This window comes from Meles meles, chromosome 2 (assembly GCF_922984935.1).
Source record: "Meles meles chromosome 2, mMelMel3.1 paternal haplotype, whole genome shotgun sequence".
Lineage (NCBI taxonomy): Eukaryota > Metazoa > Chordata > Mammalia > Carnivora > Mustelidae > Meles > Meles meles.
The window spans coordinates 76,248,185-76,266,873 of NC_060067.1; positions in this window are offsets into that span (position 1 = coordinate 76,248,185).

Below are 18,689 nucleotides of genomic sequence, written 5' to 3' on the forward strand. Positions count from 1 at the left end.
AATAATGGGGAATAAAATAAATTTGGACTCATGGAAATATACTGCAGTCTGATAAAGAGGAAACCCTATCTTGAAAGTGAAAGGAAAGGTACGCCTTTTTAAAATGATTTATTGTAGTAATATTTTAGAAATCTGTTTGGTATTCTAATAATATTCAATAAGGCTCAATGAAATAGTAGCACAGAGACATAAGAAAAGAACATCTTTGCAATAAATAATAATAATAAAAGACTACAGACCTTGTAAGTACAGAAACTACTTCAAAGAAGGGTTTCATGCTATACCGAAATCGAAGCGTCCAAGGAGAAGCTATAAACAAAGAAACAAACAAACAAAAATATTAGGAAGAAAGGGAACAAGCATCAGAAGCAGGAGTTTAGGACCTTGTCAGTAGGTCTGTTCCACAAATATGATTCAGCCATTCAGTGTCTAGTTCCATAGATCAAATTCTGAGTCAGTAATTGGATGGATTTCCTCAAGTCTATGATTTTATCTCATTTGTGTCACATGGTCTTTCTGGTTCAATCAGTTGTGGTTGAGGTGAATATGATCCTATGGATTGCCAAAACCTGTAGGCAGTGACAGTAGTCTTAAAAGAAGTTGACTAAAGGAAAAGAGCAGTGTTATAGTACATCCTTACTCCTTAGCCTTTAATCATTGCCAATCAGATATCTTGTAGGTAGCAAAGAATAGAATTAGCCTTGAAGCCAAAACAGTGTTAAGGTGGAATGTACTGTGATGTAAAGAAATTATTTTTTTAAAGGATAAAAGGATAATGACAAAGTCTATCCAAGACATGTCATGTATTCCTGAGGAAGAAACAAAACAAAAAGACAATTAGAACCATAACAATAATAAAATACATGCATAAAGAGACTTTTATTAAGCTTAAATTAAAAAAAAAAAAGAATCCAATGACGATGCAAATGATAGGCAACATTAAGGAAATTTGATTTGTATCTAGAAATAATCTGGCATTTTCCCTTAATTTTTAGGTTAAAAAATAAAATAATACCTATATAAAGCTAGGCAGGAAGAGGAGATAATCTAGGAAGGAATAAAAATCTACCATCCTCTGTCTTCTCTAATGCAATCCTAACCACCAGAAATCAAACAGAGGGAAAAAAAAACTCTGCAATTTTTGAAAGGCAACATTTGTGATTCTAGACTTATGTCCAACAATTGACTTTTTTGCCAAGTGCACATTGCACTAATATGTAGAAAAGGAAGCATACACTGCAAAAATATAAAAAATATAACAGACTAAAGTCAAAAATATTAGTTATGACAATGAATATAAAGGTTTTAGCTTTTCTACTAAAAGACAAGGATCCCTAGATTGTATTCAAATTCTAAATAGATAAACACCATTCAGTTGTATCACCCTTGAAACAAAATAACCTAAAGTATTGATGTCCTAAAACCTGAACTGCAAGTTGCCTACTTTATCACCTATTATGTCCAGATATTTTTTATTGACATACAAGCCCTATGGAAGAACTGTTTGCCCTATTACACATAATAAAATCACTTCTAATCAACTCTCATGTTCCTTCTCACCTCATCAATGTCTTATTTATCAGCACCACGCTCTAACCAACTGAGCTAACCGGCCAGCTAATGTCTTATTTAGATAAATGCCTTTTCCTCTATTACGTTTATCATAATACTTAGTATACAGCATTTTGTTTTCTTTGGTAGTGACCACTTACTGTAGAATCTTTCCTCTCATCTTTGTGATGAGTTCATAGCACCTATATTCATACAATAATGATGTGGTTTTGGAATGTAGGTGAGAGTCGGTGGAGTGAGGTCTGGAGCTGACAGCCAAGAAAGAATTCTTGAGAAGTCTGGTGTAAAACAGTGGGTTTTTAAAGCATGAGGACAGGATCAATGGACAGAAAGAGCTGCACTGCTGTTGTGATGATATACTATGAGGCTGGGTAAGGTAAGGGAAAAGGAGGTTTTCAAAAGGATTTTCATATGTTAAAGAAAACACACCAGATACTGGAGGTCTTGCCATTGTCAAGTTAAGGCCATTCTTCCTTCTAGCAAATCATTAGCATTAAGATAGTTGGGAGCTTCCTGGAGGAACATTACACTTTGCCTGATTCAAGTTATCTGTCAGAGGGCTGCAGATCATTAAGTCATTTAATTGTATCTACAATTTCTTCTGGAAGCTAGGCTATTGATAGAAATGCTTTGTTTTTATAAATTGCTAAGAGATTTGTTAAACTGAGGGAGATTCCTGTCCTGCAGTATTGTAATCTCTGTAAGTTAACTATTTGTTTTTCCTTTAGGACAACCAGGAGTGCCTGAGGAATGTCACATATATCCCTTGCAGGGGGTGGGGGGAGGTGGGGGGTGGCGGGGGAGGGATGGTGGTGGTGGTGGTGGTTTGGGGTGTCATCTCCTGCTTTGTTGTCAGCTTGCCTTCTGTTCCCTCATCAGTAACACTAGTCTCCTGGATAGGACTGAAGAGACTTTTTGGGAAACATTGATTTGACTGAAGAAAGATAAAATAGTCTTTCAGGGAAGTTGGATCTGTTGGAATCTTAGAGGCCATTTTTTGTGTGTTTGTTTGTTTGTTTGTTCTTTCTAATGAATCAATCAGGGAGGGTTGGAAAATCTGGAGAGTATCAACATGAAAAGAGTAACAAAGATGAGGGATGAGGAAACGGGTCTGACACTGTTCTTACTTGATTCTTCATTCTTTTGACTGAGATACATTGCTATTTCCTGGTTTTATGAAACCTATCATTACAGCAAATTTTCCTGTTTAGTTAGTTGTTCAAGACTTTTTGTTCTTAAGTAATCATTATGTTAATAAAATCAAATCCTGAAATTTTTAAAACTAATATACATTTTTTTTTATATCTTCTATCCCTTTAAGTCAGCTGTTGGAGGTATTTCTTTACACTGAATTTGGATGAAATCTACAGCAACTCATTACTTTTTCAATTACCTTTCAGATATATAAAAGATCATATGGCCACTTTAGGTAACATAATTCACTTTCAATTAATTTAATTAAAATATCAAGTTACTTATAGTAATAAAACATCTAAAACTCATATAAATGTGTCTCTTTTTTCCAGAGCTAAGTTTTACTTTGGGCAGAATCTTATAGTTGTGGAACTGAATGAGAGATATAGTCAACTTTTTCTCTCTTGTTTCCTCCCACTTGGTAACCACAGTTGTGACCATTCTAGAATGTGAAGCAGGAACATTATTTCTTATGGATCTTGCATGGCTAACTATATGATTCTAACTGGAGTTGACATTTACTTAAAGTTGCTTGTCCCATGAACACTTTTGTGGATTAGAGATTTTTCTCTTTGAATCTTTCATTTCATTCTCAAATGAAGCCACATTATGTCTTATTCATCTCCAGGAGTGTAGTGATACTTCCTGGTCTTTCTTTTGAGCTCTATTTATCTCTCCAGGCAGCTCTATTAAACATGACCTAAGATGAATCCAAGGAAGGTCTCTTTTGCATGTCATCTACATGTTGTTCATAGAAACACAGAGGCACCTGTTGCCTGGACCAATGTGTAAACTAATTCTAGCAAAGTACTCTGCCGTTAGTTTCATTGTTAACTCAGGAAATCAATTTATATTTAGCTTTTTAAACTTTCCAGGCTAGTCCATTATGCATTATGTTCTCCAAATATTGAACATGTAAAAGATTCTTTAAGTTTCATCCAAATTCCTTCTGCTTAGTTTGTAATAAGGAATAGGTATTTAGTATTAGAAACCCTTTTTGGGGGGTTGGAGAAAGTAGTGGGATTCACAACATACATTTTTCCACAGAAATCCTCCTCTAAAGCCTTCCTCCAGTGCCCCATGCTTTTCATGAAATAAACAGGATAAGTGATTCAATAATCATAAATACAGTTTGCTTCCTTTCTTCATTTCTTTTTTTTTGCAAATGCAATATGAAAGGATTTTACACATAATTCTGAAATGTAGGCCTAATGTTCAAGCATCTACTTAAAAGTGCTGTTACTTTATTTCATTTTTAATTAAAAAATTAGTTTTTATTTAATTTAAAATATTAAAATTAAATAATTAAAACCTTTTAATTCTAGTATTGTTGCCATACAGTATTATATTAAATTCATGTATAGAATATAATTATTCAATAATTCTATACATTACTCAGTGCTCATAATGATAAGTGTAATCTTTAATCCCCATCACCTATTTGATCCATACTTCCCTGGCAAAATCCCATTACTTTAGAACAAAGACAACTTTAACCAATATTTATTTACAATGTATTCTCTCTATTAGGCATGCTTACAGCAAAAGCCAAGTCTTTGGGCTAACTTGTCTACTCTCAGTACTCAGTATTTAGCATAACATACACATAATATAACCTAAATAAATATATCTTTAGAAATTATAATTAAGGCCAGGTAAAGTTTTAATTTAAGAAGTATCTAGATGGTAGGACAATGGTTGACTTCAAGATCTGGATTATAAAAGATTGTCAGATTAAATCCATTCATGCTTGGGGATAATAGTTTAGGGGACAAATTTCAACAAAGCACCAGACGTGATCAAAGGAAAAGAGACTCCCAGTTTTTACTCCAGTTTGTGAGAAATTGCTCAGGGGATTGTCTGTGGGCTTTGAATAATCAAGTGAAAAAAACAATCAGAAAGAGAAACTGTTTCCAGGATAAGTGATATTAACTTGCTCACTTACTTAAAATGATGATGATGCCAAGATTGTTACATTTGGGAGGGCATAGTAAGAAAGGAAGTTTTTCAACAAAAGAAAGTTTTTAGATAATAGAACCATAACTAATAAACAAGGACTTCTGTTTTGTTTTGTTTTTCTTTAAAAACACAAAACTTGCATGCTCATAGAATGTTTATCTAGTTTATCTAGTAGTTTGGGGCTCAAGAGTTTTAACTCACTGTAACTTGTCTTTTGCTTATAGTTTTATTTTTCCTTTATTTATTTTTTTGAAAGGACATAGCTTTCTTTATAAGGATGGTATCTCCCACCACCAAGTTATAAGGTCTTTGAATTGAGGTATTGTCTCACTTCTCTCGGTTAGGTTTTCAGATAAATTTTAAAAGTACTATAGTGCTTGTTAAAACTCAGTATTGTTTCAGAAGTACTTTTCCTACTACTTCTCTTGACCTGTTTTGAGTATTACATTCCTATGGCACTCCAAATAAAAAACAAACCAAAAAAACTTCGTAAGAGATTTGAATTGTTTATTGTATTTTTTTCTGTCTCTGAAATTCATGTAAAATTTGTTACACAATTTAAGAACAAAATCAGGAAAAATTCTTACACATTTTGCATTTTAATTCTTGCCAGTTTAGAAGCCATCTACTCCATGTCTAGATCCATAAATAGATCATATTAAATGAGATAGGATCTAACTTCAAACACAGTATAGAGTGCTATGAAATACAGTAAAACATAAATGGTGGTTTGAAAAATCAATATTTTTATTTCTTGTTGTTATGCCACATAGTGTAATAGGAACTGCATAAAGTTGTTTTTTCCTTTTTTAATTTTATAACTTCATTGATATATAAATCACATACCATATACTTCAGTCTTTTAAAAGTGTGCATGCTAATTTTTTTAGTATAAGGACAGATACGTATAATCATCACCATGGTCAATTATAGAACATTTCCATCACCTCCAAAAAAGCCCTATATCCTTTAGCTTTCACTTTTAATCCCTCACCCTCCCCAGCCCTAAGTGGCCACTGATCTGTTTCTATAGATTTGCCTATTCTGAATATTTCATATGAATGAAATTGTATAATATGCGATCTTTTGTGACTGGCTTATTTAACTTAGCATAATGTTTTCAAGGTTCACCAGTGATGTAGACTGCTTCAGTACTTCATACTTTTTATGACTGAACAATATTTTATCCTATAGGTACATGATGATTGTTCTATCTGTTTATCCACTGATGGACATTTGGGCTCTTTTCTCTATTTGGCTATTATGAATATTATGAATTCACTATTATGAATAGTGTTGTAATGAACCCGTGAGTACAAGTACTTGTTTGTGCATATGCTTTCAATGTTTTGTGTATACTTAAGAATTAAATTGTAGGGTCATATAATAATTCTATGTTTAAGTTTATGGGGAACCCCCAAACTGTTTTCTATAGCAGCTGAGCCATTTCATATTCTGACCAGCAATGTGCAAGGATTCCATTTTTCCTACATCCTCACCAATACTTGTTACTTTCTTTTGTTTTGTTTTGTTTTTCAGTTCTAGCCAAGCTACTCATTGTGAGATGGTACATTGCAGTCTTGATTTGAATTTTCTAATGTGACTAATGATATTGAGGATCTTTTCATGTACTTGTTGGCCATTTCTATATCTTCTTTGGAGAAATGTCTATTTTAAGTCCTTTGCCCATTTTTAATTGGGTATTTTTCTTTTTGTTTTTGAGTTATAAGAGTTCTTTATATGTTCTGAATACTAGACCCTTATCAGATATAAGTTTTGCAAATATTTTCTCCTCTTATGTAGGCTGTCTTTTCATTTTCTTGATTATGTCTTTAAACTTTCTAATAACCCTGTGAGTTAGGATTATACATATATTTGATGAATGAGTCTACTGAGTTTAGAGAGTTAAAATTATTCCCTAAAGATCTCTAACTAGAAAGTAATATACTCAAAACAGCAACCGATATTTATTTAATTGAAAACTGCATTAGTTTGTCTGTTAGATGAACAAATGCAATAAATTTATTTTAAGCTATATTTTTCAGGATGTTCCAATTTCATAAGAATATTATATATATACATAATATGTATGTGTGTGTGTGCGTATATATATATATTATTGGGCATCTAATAAAGCCTGAAATGAAATAATTAATGCATAATATAATTCAATATTTTTAACTTTTATTTGGATACTATATGAATTAAAAATAAGTAAATACAGTGGATATTATTTAAATAAGAGATAAAAAAGATTAAAGAATAAATAAAAATAAATAAAAATTATTTAAATAAAGAGATAAAAAAGATTAAAGCATTTCTGAGAAATGATAATTGCCAAAACTTCAAACTTTTTGATGTTATTAATTGGATTACTGATTTTTCCATTAAAAATGATGGGAAGTGCATATAATTATTATTAGTTTAGTAGTATTTCTCATATTACTTTTGCCTTATCTCATTAGCAGAATGAATTCTATTAACCGAGCATATTTCATTAATCTACTGTTATAAAATAATTGACTGTTATAAAAATCTCATGGTTGGTAGTCTTTAAAAGTATTGATTTCTAAATGGACATAAATGATGATAGTTAAGTTATATATTTTTGAGTAAATGTATCGGAACATTGATTGATGTAATGCATAGTTAGATATTATTAAAGAATTACCTGCTCAGAATAAACCATCCAATGTTGTCACTTAAAAAGTAACTATTATATATCTTAGATTTATTCTTTCCTTCACTACTTTCTTCAAAAAGATTTGTATTTATAAACATATATATGAATTACACTAAATTGATATAGAATGTGCTCTTTGAGAGCATAACAAAGAAGAACCTGATCAAGAGTTTAGAACTTTTTTGAGTAAATGATTATTGAGTTGAGGTTTAAAGAATATATAGTATATATAGTATATAGTATATTTGTTAAGAAAATGGTTGCAGGGGCGTCTGGGTGGCTCAGTGGGTTAAAGCCTCTGCCTTCGGCTCAGGTCATGATCTCAGGGTCCTGGGATCAAGCCCCGCATCAGGCTCTCTGCTCAGCAGGGAGCCTGCTTCCTCTTCTCTCTCTCTGCCTGCCTCTCTGCCTACTTGTGATCTCTGTCTGTCAAATAAATAAATAAAAATCTTTAAAAAGAAAAAAAAGAAAATGGTTGCAGAAAGAGATCATTCCAGACAGAGGGAGCACATATATATAGGAGAGGGTGTGTAAGCCAGAGGAAGGGAAAGAAAGTGAGGGTAGGGAAATACAGAGAAAGTGGGGCATCTTCCCTGTGAGGCTGGAAGAGTAGATGCTTCACAGACCAGGAGAGCTTTCATATAAAAGGTTAAAGGGTTTTTTCTTCTATAAGCAATGCAAGTTCAGTTCTTGAAGAACATGGTATGGTTAGAGTAAATACTAACAAGATTCAACTAGCTGTAGTTTAAAGAATGGTTTATAAGGCATCTACATTGACAAAGGGTAACAATTCGGGGGCTGGTGTAGTAAACAAAGCCAAAGATGAAAGTGTTATTGATAAAGCTAAAGGGGAGTAGAGATGGGATGATGCAGAGATTTAAGAAAAATTTGGATAGGGCCACCTGGGTGGCTCAGTGTGTTAAGCTTCTGCCTTTGGCTCAGGTCACGTTCTCAGGGTCCTGGGAATGAGCCCTGCCTCTGGCTCTCTGCTCGGTGGGAAGCCTGCTTACACCCTCTCTCTGCCTGCGTCTCTGCCTACTTGTGATCTCTCTCTCTGTCAAATAAATAAATAAGATCTTTAAAAGAAAATATTTAGGATATAAACAAACTTGGTAATTAATTTTGTATTTATACAAAAATAAATAATTCGGAAAGTACTTTAGAAGCTACTATAAGAAGTACAAAGAAGAAAACAGTACACAAGTTTTATTCTTAAAGTAAGTGGTAAATTTTGGATCATAAGACATTCACTTAAATATCAGTGTAACTATACAAAAAGCTGGAGGGACAAGAAAAAGTGCTTAACAGCATTAGTCATTTAGTTCTGATCCTGAGACACTTGGGTTCTGAAAGAAGAAAGGTTCTTCTTTAATATAGTTTCAAAGGAGGAAGTATCACTGCAGAAAATGTCCCGCTTAAGACACGGAGAGAGGGGTCATTTGAAGAAGTATTTGAGGATTTAGCATAGGTTCTTCTTTTGGAATAAGCTTCCAGATTTTACAGTGAAATAAATTTACAGATGAAATAAAGAGTGATCATGAGACGTAGAAAACAGTATTAAAATGAGAGTGAAGGATATGTTTCATAATCTGAATGGTGTCCACATCTGATGTTAACAAGGAAACCAGTAACGTGAATTAAGATCCATTAGTCACTCTGGTGTTCAGGGCCATGAGCCTAACAGATCTCAGGGCACAGCTGTGTCCTGTACGTAGGCCCAGAAATTTTGGTTTAAGTGCAATTGATTCATTACTTTGTGTTTAGTTGCTGGTGGGAAGTGAAGTTAAGTAGTAACATGAAACAGAGAGCAAGCAAGTTGGAGCCAAATGACCTGACAGTGGGATATTTTCAACATTGTGAAGCACTTCCCTGTTGTGTATTATGTAGGAATGACCATTGATATTGTGGTCCCTCTGCTGTGTGAGAAGAACCTTGAGCGTCTCCTTTCATTTTCACCTCTTCTTATTCCTAGTCTAAAGGTTTATGGAGACTATTCCAGCAAATTTTGGTTTATAAACCATGTCCTTGTGTTTCTCAAGCAATAACCTTATCAGGAGACTATAAGCTCAGAGATTCCTCCCAAGGTTATTTCTTTTTTTTCCCCCATTTTATTTTATTTTACTTCTTTTCAGTGTTCCAAAAGTCATTGTTTATACACCACACCCAGTGCTCCGTGCAATAGGTGCTCAAGGTTATTTCTTAAAGCAAAGAGTGAGTTTTGTTACTTTGTGGCATTATTCCATGTTGGACAGTAACCAACTTTTTTATGGGACCAACTTTCTCAATCCAACTACTTCATGCAATGCCACATTTGTCCCAAGATGAAAAACAGAATTATGGAAATCATTCTTTTTAATCTGATTTTTGATAATCAAAAGATGGAATAAAACCTATTAGCCATTTGTCAAAGGTAGAAATATTTTCCTTGATTTTTTTTCTTTTGTGAGTTCAAAATATTTACAGATTAAAAAATATGTTATGGAATAGAATGCAGAATATATAAGACATTTTATTTAATGTACATTTTGTGCTTGAAATAGAATGCTTTTACTTCTAAAGCTATTGTGGATATTTCAGTGAGACTTTATATTGTGGGATTTTAGGAGGAATTATTAAAAATCAACCTGATGTCATTTGGGGTAGTCTAGCTAGTTATTGGTTGAAATTTTTCATTCAAATTTTCCTAAATGGTATTTTAATGATTTTTCTGCTATACCTTACCTCCCTGCTCCAGAATCTGCAAACATATCCAAAGGAAGCGAGGATAAAGAAATGAAGAGGAAGATAGAATACATATAGATAAGACAGAAGAATGTAATACATTCTGGGAGATAGAAAATTCAAACAGAGTTGTGATAAATTTGTTCCATTTCTAGTGAAGAGATTGAGAACGAGCTTCTCCCAAATATGCCACTTTGGCATATGGATTTCTTTGAGCTGAACACAATCTAGGCCTAAAAGACTCAGGAAGAGTTTTTTTTGTTTTCTTTTTTTTTCTTTGTTTGTTTCTTGTTTTTGTTTTTGTTTTACCTCCCCCTTAACTACCTAAAAGAATTTAGATAGTCAGCCTGGTCTGAATGAGAACTATCACTAGAAATAACCACAGATATGGTCTAGGTGTAGTGAGCTGGGGGGAAGCTCAGCAAGGCCTAGAAATCAAATTCCCCCCAGTGTCTCATTGTCTTTGTATGACATGAAAAATATTTGTTTGTCGAACATTTGTTCTTTCCATCTTTTTGTAAATTGTCTTCCTGTCCTTTGAAGTCTCACCCCTCCCCCCTTCTCCATAGCTCAGTATATCTAAGCCTCAATTGCTTGACTGCCTGTGCATCTCATATTCCTTTGGGTATATATATATATACACACACACACAGATACACACACATATGCATATATATATATTGTGTGTGTTTTTTTCCTCTCCTGGTAAGCTATCTTATGTCAATTTACCAGCAAAAGAATCTAGAAGAGTACAGGAAAAAATTATCTTCCTCAACAGTAAGCAGGGAAAAAAACACCAACTGTGATGAAGGATCATCCGAAGAAAGACAGGCAGGGACAAGTGTCCCCACCCTACAAGGAAGCCACATTTTCTTTTAATTAACATACAATGTATTATTTGCCCCAGGGGTAAGGTCTGTGAATCATCAGGCTTACACATTTCACAACACTCACCATAGCACATACCCTCCCCAATGTCCATAACCCAACCACCCTCTCCCTACCCCCTCTCCCTGGCCGCCCTCAGTTTGTTTTGTGAGATTAAGAGTCTCTTATGGTTTGTCTCTCTCCCCGATCATATTTTGTTTCATTTTTCAAGGAAGCCACTCTTAAAGGGATATTTTACACCACCTTGGAAACAGCCCTCCACCCTTTCCCACATGATAGGTAGAGGACCAAAACTTGATTAGAAGACAGGTGCAGGGAAGGTTAATCAGATTAAAACACATCCGCCAACAAACCCATAAAAACCCGAGACTGAGAAACCCTCTTGGGTCCCCACCCTCTTCAGGATCTCTGTACTATCACTCAATAAACTTTGTTTTGTTGCCCAACACTCTTCATCTGGTCTACCTTTTCATTCTTCAAAGTGGCATGACCAGGAACCATGGACACTAAAGGAGAAGATATTCTATAACATAAGGGCATCTTTAATTGGGGCATTCCAGGGCTTATAGAACCTAATTATCTTTGTATTCTACAAAAGTCTCCAATATCTTATAGAATCCAATTTATAGTATGGAATGTTTAAGAAGAAGGACATGTTTTCCATGCTGGAAATTTCCCTTCACTTTACATTAAAGTCAACCTATGTGGCCCTCTATACAGTGATACAAGATAATGTAGTGAATGCCTATTGGTCAATCTGGGGGCACTGACTTGTTTCCTAATTTGGTCCCTGATGTGGCCCTCTGAAATGTAGCTCCATTTTTACTCACATCCTGCAGGTATTATCCAAAAAAAATTTGTGTACTTTGATATCCCCTCATTTTAACCACAAGTTTTTTGCTCTTTGTATCCTCCTGATGCAATATCAGATCACAACAAATTCCATGAGAGAATTAGGGAAATGTCTCCAGTCTTCTTGTGTCTACACACATAACACCACTGTTCTACTCTACAACTACAAACAATGATAGTAAGTGGTTTTTTTTTGTTTTGTTTTTTGTTTTTTTTTTAATTAAACTTGCTGACTTCCTGTACTTCATTCACTCAGTGTCTGAAGCATGGGCTCTGTAATTCTTAAAAGTAAAATTGGAATAAGCCTTTTCCATAGGACCTATTTCCAGGAAGTAGAAGGAGGGTGCCACTGGCTTTATGCCTTAATATAAAAATAAGAGGTATAGATAGGGTGGGTGGGGTTGGAGAAAAGAATGCTTCAGTTAGTGTATCACCATATTATCCTACAAGGTCTTTATTTTTCTTCTGTATAAACTACATGTGTAAATGCATAATTTCACAGCCTATTTTCTGAAAATGACTGATTTTATAACTAGAAGTATTAATGAAATTCACCAAAAGACCAGCACATTTTGAACAAAATTTTGGAGCTAAGGGCAGCAACAATTTACTTTCTTGGATAAACTCTTCAATGGCATTATGCTAATTCCTCTTGGCAATAAATTCATTCTTGGAATGACTACCTGGAAAAGACTATCCCAAGGGAAACAAAAATTTATGTGCCTATAGGTACCCAGTAGGAAATTACATGGAAGCAATTTGAGGGCTGATCAGCGTCTCCGAGTACACATTGGCCTGGAGAGTAAGATCAGAGAATAGAATGGTCACGATCTCTCTCTTCAGACTTCCAGAAGACTTGAAGCCAAAGAAGTTGGCCCCTCAGTGTTGAGAGCACCATTTTGTATGCTATCTGCTTAAGATGTTCAGTGATTTTAGCTCTTAGCATACAAATGTATGTCTGTGCTAAACTTTGGGACTTGTAGTACTATTTTCTTTCTTTTATTCTAGTTAGCATTTTATGCCCTAGTTTATTCTCTTCTTATTTGAATCCATTTAAATTTTTTGGCATGTTTATCTTTTCTTTTAATTTTTTAGTCCATTTGCTTTTACAATCTCACAGTTAATTGTTCTTAGTTGATTTATCTTTTCTTAATGTTTTTTATAAGACTTTCCTTTTATCTCATGCTTACTTTGTTCTTATGTTACTTATTTACCTTGTTGCTTCTTATCACCTTTAGGCTTTGTTTTAATTATTTCCTTTTTATGTTATCTGTTTTTCATTGTGGTTTTTAATTTTTTATTATCTTCTTTTCTCATTCTTATCTTTATTTTAGTTTGTCTTAATAAAATAAGCAGAAATCACTAAAACATGTGAGGAGAGAAGTGAGCAGAGCCTTTCTCTGTTGTAACTAAGGGAGATTTCTCTCTTTTCCCTTATCCATTTGTTTGTTCCTGTCTCTTCCAGGGAGTGAGCATCTATCCATAAATGTCCAGTCTTGAAACCTGTATTTTAGAAAGTGTTGGAGAGTGGTAAAGATCACAGTTTTGGGAATAAAACAAAGCTTTATTCATATCAGAGCTGTGCTCCTGAGAATGTAATCTAGCCTCTAGCATTCAAAGTCTTCTGTGCTATAGTGGTAACAGTAACTTTAAATGGTGTGTAGATAAATTCATGTGAAACATATTTACTACTTTATAGTTTCCCTACTCCATTAATAAAAGAATTAGGAGATGATTAACACTTAATTGTGTTTCTAGAAGGGCAACAATCATTATTTCTATATTACCTCCTAAAAACCCAAATCCACTTTCTCTGTTAGTCCCCCGATACTGATCTCTGTGTGTCATTTCTGTGCCAAATAGACTATCATGGTAGTTTCATTTGTTTATTAACCTTATTTTTCTTTTCTAATTCTTGTATTTTTTCCCTCGCTTTGCCAAAAGAGAGACTTGTCCTTTAAACAAAGTCTGAGACTCCAAAATTCTATTAAGATAGAATAAAACAGCCAAAATGCTATCATTAGACAGATTTCTTTATTCTTGTGATAATTGTCCACTTAGACTGTTCACTTAATCTAACTAATGGTAATCAACAGCCATATTTCATTGATACATATTAATAGTATTCTACATTAACTGTACTTTCTACTTGTTCTCAAATTTCTCTCCTGGAAAGCTGGGAAATGAGAAATTGGGATTCTAAATTCAGAGTCCCTGATCTATAGTTTTAGAATTTGATGTCCTAAGCTTGTCTTCTTGATTTCATTTCTCTCTTAGTTTGGGCAACATAATTATCATGATAATAGATGATATTGTATGTGAGTTTAACATTTGTTTCCTATAAAGTGGGGCTTGCATAGGGTGCCTGGGTGGCTCAGTCTATTAAGCAGCTGCCTTCTGTTCAGGTCATGATCCCAGAGTCCCAGGATTAATTACCCTATTGGGCTCTTTGCTCAACAGGGAGTCTGCATCTTCCTCTCTCTCTCTACCCTTCCCCCTCTTATGCATGCATGCCATGTGTGCTTTCTCCCTCCCTCTCTCTCTCAGAAAGATAAAATCTTTAAAAAAAAGGGGGGGGCTTGCATGGAATTTCCTGGTGTCTACCATGCGTAAGAACTATGCCAATTTTCAGAGCAAATAATTGCCAATATAAATATAGACCGAGCAAATTAGTATCATTATTTAGCTCATTCAGTGTCAGTATGAGTTTGTTTCAACACATTTGTTCTCCCTGTTTAAATATCTTACTTTTAAGTATCTTACTTGAAGTATTTTACTTCAAGATACATATATATTGCCTAAAATGTGATTTTTTTTTTTAGAAAAGGCATCAAGGCATATTTATTAATGTAGCTTGGAAAAGGCAATCTTTTACAGAGTTCAACAGATCATTTGGTTGCACAGGTTACATGCACTGTTAAGTGACTTATATTCTAAATGGCACCATTTTATTTCATTAAATTAAAGCTTTTTTTTCCTTTTGTCAAACAATTTTAAGAATAATTTTGCAGTTTTTCATACACTTATATTTGTAATTGTGAAATAGTATTTGGATCTTTCATGCAAGGGTGATATCCATTTGGTTTTCCTCCAAATGTTAAAATATGAGAACAATCATGTTTGACTATCAAATAATCTGCTCCATAAACAAGGTACAGTCTTCTATGAATCATGCATGATAGGTTTCTCACACAAGGCAGAATTCAGGATTTTAGATGTCACAATGAAATCCAGCTCTTATCTCCTTGTTCTTAGTCTCAGATATCGAATCGAATTTCTATCAGGTGACATACTTTCCACTAGTTGCCCTCTTAAAGAGTTTGTCATTCTTCACTAGATTTTTAAACATTTATTTTAATATATTGTCTGCTTTGTCCTTTGACTTCTCAACATTTAAAGAAATCCAAAATAATCATTTCTGCATCAGTAGCACTATTTTTCACACCAACTTTCTTGTTGTTACAACTTACTATACTTGACAACTTTTAAAGGATACATGCTAGCACATTTTTGAGACCTTAGAATTAATTTCTTTTGAAAACAGTGTTCTGTAAATATAATAGGAAAACATAGTTTTCCATTTTCATGATTTGAATTCCAGAGAGAAATAGTATTAAATTTTTTTTCAATGATAGGACATATACCTCTAATTACCATCATGATGAATTAACTGTCTTGAATTATTTGTATCTAAGCATGTTCCTTGTACTTAATACGTTGCTTATAATTGATTAAATGAAATACAAAAAAAAGCAAAATCATTTCCAGACACAATTCTACTTAATGAGGTTGAACACCATAATTGTCCAACATTTGAGCAACTTTAAACTTTTTTTGTTGTTGCTGTCCCTTTTGGAAATTTTTAGTCATTTTATTGCTAGTTTGAAACCAAGATTGAATAAACCAACTGATTTTTTTTTGTTCAGTCTTGACATATCTTAAGCTTTGTAACCAGGGGTAGATAATACTTGGAAAAATTCACAATTGCAATAATACTTTACAGCAACTGCTAACATTGCTTTTTTTTTTTTTTTAATATGGGAGCTTATAGATGACTAAAAAGTAAGATGAATTTAGCCTACTTTCAATTTTTCAAACATGAAAAAAACAGATCAGATTCATTACCATTTTAAAATCACTTACAGCATTATTTACTTATTTATTTAGTAATTCAGACTTCAGTAATACCTGCATTTGAGGATGCAACTTGATTAAAAGATTGTTTTTATCTCCACATTTAATTCCATATCAAAATTTGAAATGAGAAGGCACCATTCAGTAATACATAATGAATGAAATTTAAGCTTTATTTGTTCATAAAATAATTTCTCTTTAGTGTTTGCCTTGTGCTTCTTAGGAAGGTCATGTTAATTGTGTTGAAAATACTAATTTACAAATTTTATCATGTCATTGTCTTTACTTAGGCAGGTCCTGACCATGGGACTTTTCAATAAAATTATTTCGATTTAAATGACAAAACTTTTGAGCTGCAGTTTTCAGAAATTTTGAGACACATAAATAAGGCAGCTGATTGTCTTCTTAAAAAAAAAAAAAAACAACTTTACTTATTCTTTCCTTTCTGTGTAATATGTACAAAGTTTTAATTTTATTATTTTTTAACACAGGCTATTTATTAATTTTATGTGTATAAACATAAAGTTGGAGTTAATTCTTCATGGTCAAGACTTTATGGCACAACTCTAAAAGTCAAACCAATTTATATGTTAAATGTTAATGAATTTAGAAATGAAAAATAGAAATAAGATAATTTATTTCACATAGCTGAAAAAGTCATTTTCCTGTAAACAAATTGTTGCCAACTAGATGCTGAAATTACATGCCAGTAGCAAGTCATGAAAGGGGCCATTGAAATGTCTAAAATATGATATACAGTTTTGAGATTATCATTCAGAAAAACCCACCAAATATGAAAATTTATAAAAATTGCCTATAACTCCAAGACACATCCATTGAATCTTAGATATGTGTTTACTTTTTTTTAAATTTTAATTTCAGTGTAACTGGATACAGTGATATATTTATTTCAAGGTGTACAATATAATAATTCAACAAGTCTATACAGTACTCAGTGCTCATCATGATAAGTGTAGATGATCCCCATCATCTATTTCAACCATCACCCCACCCACCTTACCTCTGGTAACCATCAGTTTGTGTTCTGTAGTTAAGAGTCTGTTTTTTTCTTTGTCTCTCTTTTTTGGCTTTGTTCATTTGTTTCCTTTCTTAAATTCCCCATATGAGTGAAGTCATGTGGTATTTATCTTGGTCTGACTGACTTATTTCACTTAGTCTAATACTCTGTAGCTCCATCAATGTTGTTGCAAATGGTAAGATTTCATTTTTTTTTTTTAAGATTTCATTTTTTTTAATGGCTGAGTAATATTCTTCTGTGTGTGTGTGTGTGTGTGTGTGTGTCTGTATGTGTGTTTACCACCTCTTTTTTTTTTTTTTTAATCTATCTATGGACACTTGTGCTGCTTCCATAATTTGGCTATTGTAAATAATGCTGCAATAAATACAGAGTGCAAATGCCTTTTCGAATTAGTGTCTTTGTATTCTTTGGGTAAATACCCCGTAGCAGAATCCTGGATCATATGGTAGTTCTATTTTTAATTTTTTGAGGAACCTCCATATTATTCTCCTCAGTGGCTACACCAGTTTGCATTCCCACCAATAGTACAAGAGGGGTCCTTTTTTCCCCCATCCTTGCCCATACTTGTTTCCTGTGGTTTTGATTTTAGCCATTCTTTTGTTTTTGTTATTAAAGTGAACTTCACTTTTTTTAAAAAATTTTAACTCCAGGATAGTTAACATACAATTTTATGTTGTTTTCAGGTGTACACTATAGTGATTCAGCAGTTCCATACATCACTCAGTGCTTATTTAAAAAAAAAAATGCACTCCTTAATCCCCATCACCTAATTCATCCATTCCCCCACTTCCCTCTGGTAACCATTAGTTTGTTCTTAATAATTGAGTCTGTTTCTTGGTTTGTCTCTCTCTCTCTCTCTCTCTCTCTCTCTCCCCTTTTATTATCCTTTGCCTGTTTGTTTTGCCTCTTAAATTCCACATATGAGTGAAATCATGTGGTATTTGTCATTCTCTGACTTATTTCATTTAGCATTTTACTCTCTAGCTCCATCTATGCTGTTGCCAATGGCAAGATTTTATTCATTTTTATGGCTGAATAATATTCCATTGTATATATGTACCACATCTTCTTTAACATCTTCTTTAACCATTCATCTATCTCTGGATGTCTGGGCTTCTTCCTCAATTTGGCTATTGTAAATAATGCTGCAATAAACATAGTGCTGCATATATCCATTTGAATTAATTTCTTTGTATTTTGGGGGTGAATACTAGTAACACAATTATCAGATCATGGGGTAGTTCCATCTTTAATTTTTTTTTTAGGAAACTCTATAATATTTTCCACAGTGGTAGCATCAGTTTGCATTTCCACCAATGGTACAGGAGGGTTCCTTTTTCTCCACATTTTTTCCAACACTTGTTTCTTCTGTTTTTTTTTTTTTTTTTTTTTTTTTTTTACAGGTGTGAGGCGATATCTCATGGTGGTTTTGAAATCAAAACCACTTCCATTATGATGAGTGATGTTGAGCATCTTTTCATGTGTCTATTAGCCATCTGGGTGTCTTCTTCGGAGAAATGTCTATTCACATCTTCTGCCCATGTTTAAAATCGGATTGCTTTTGTGGTTAATTTGTATAAGATCTTTATATATTTTGGATACCAACCCTTTATCAGATGTGTCATTCGTAAATATCTTTTCCCATTC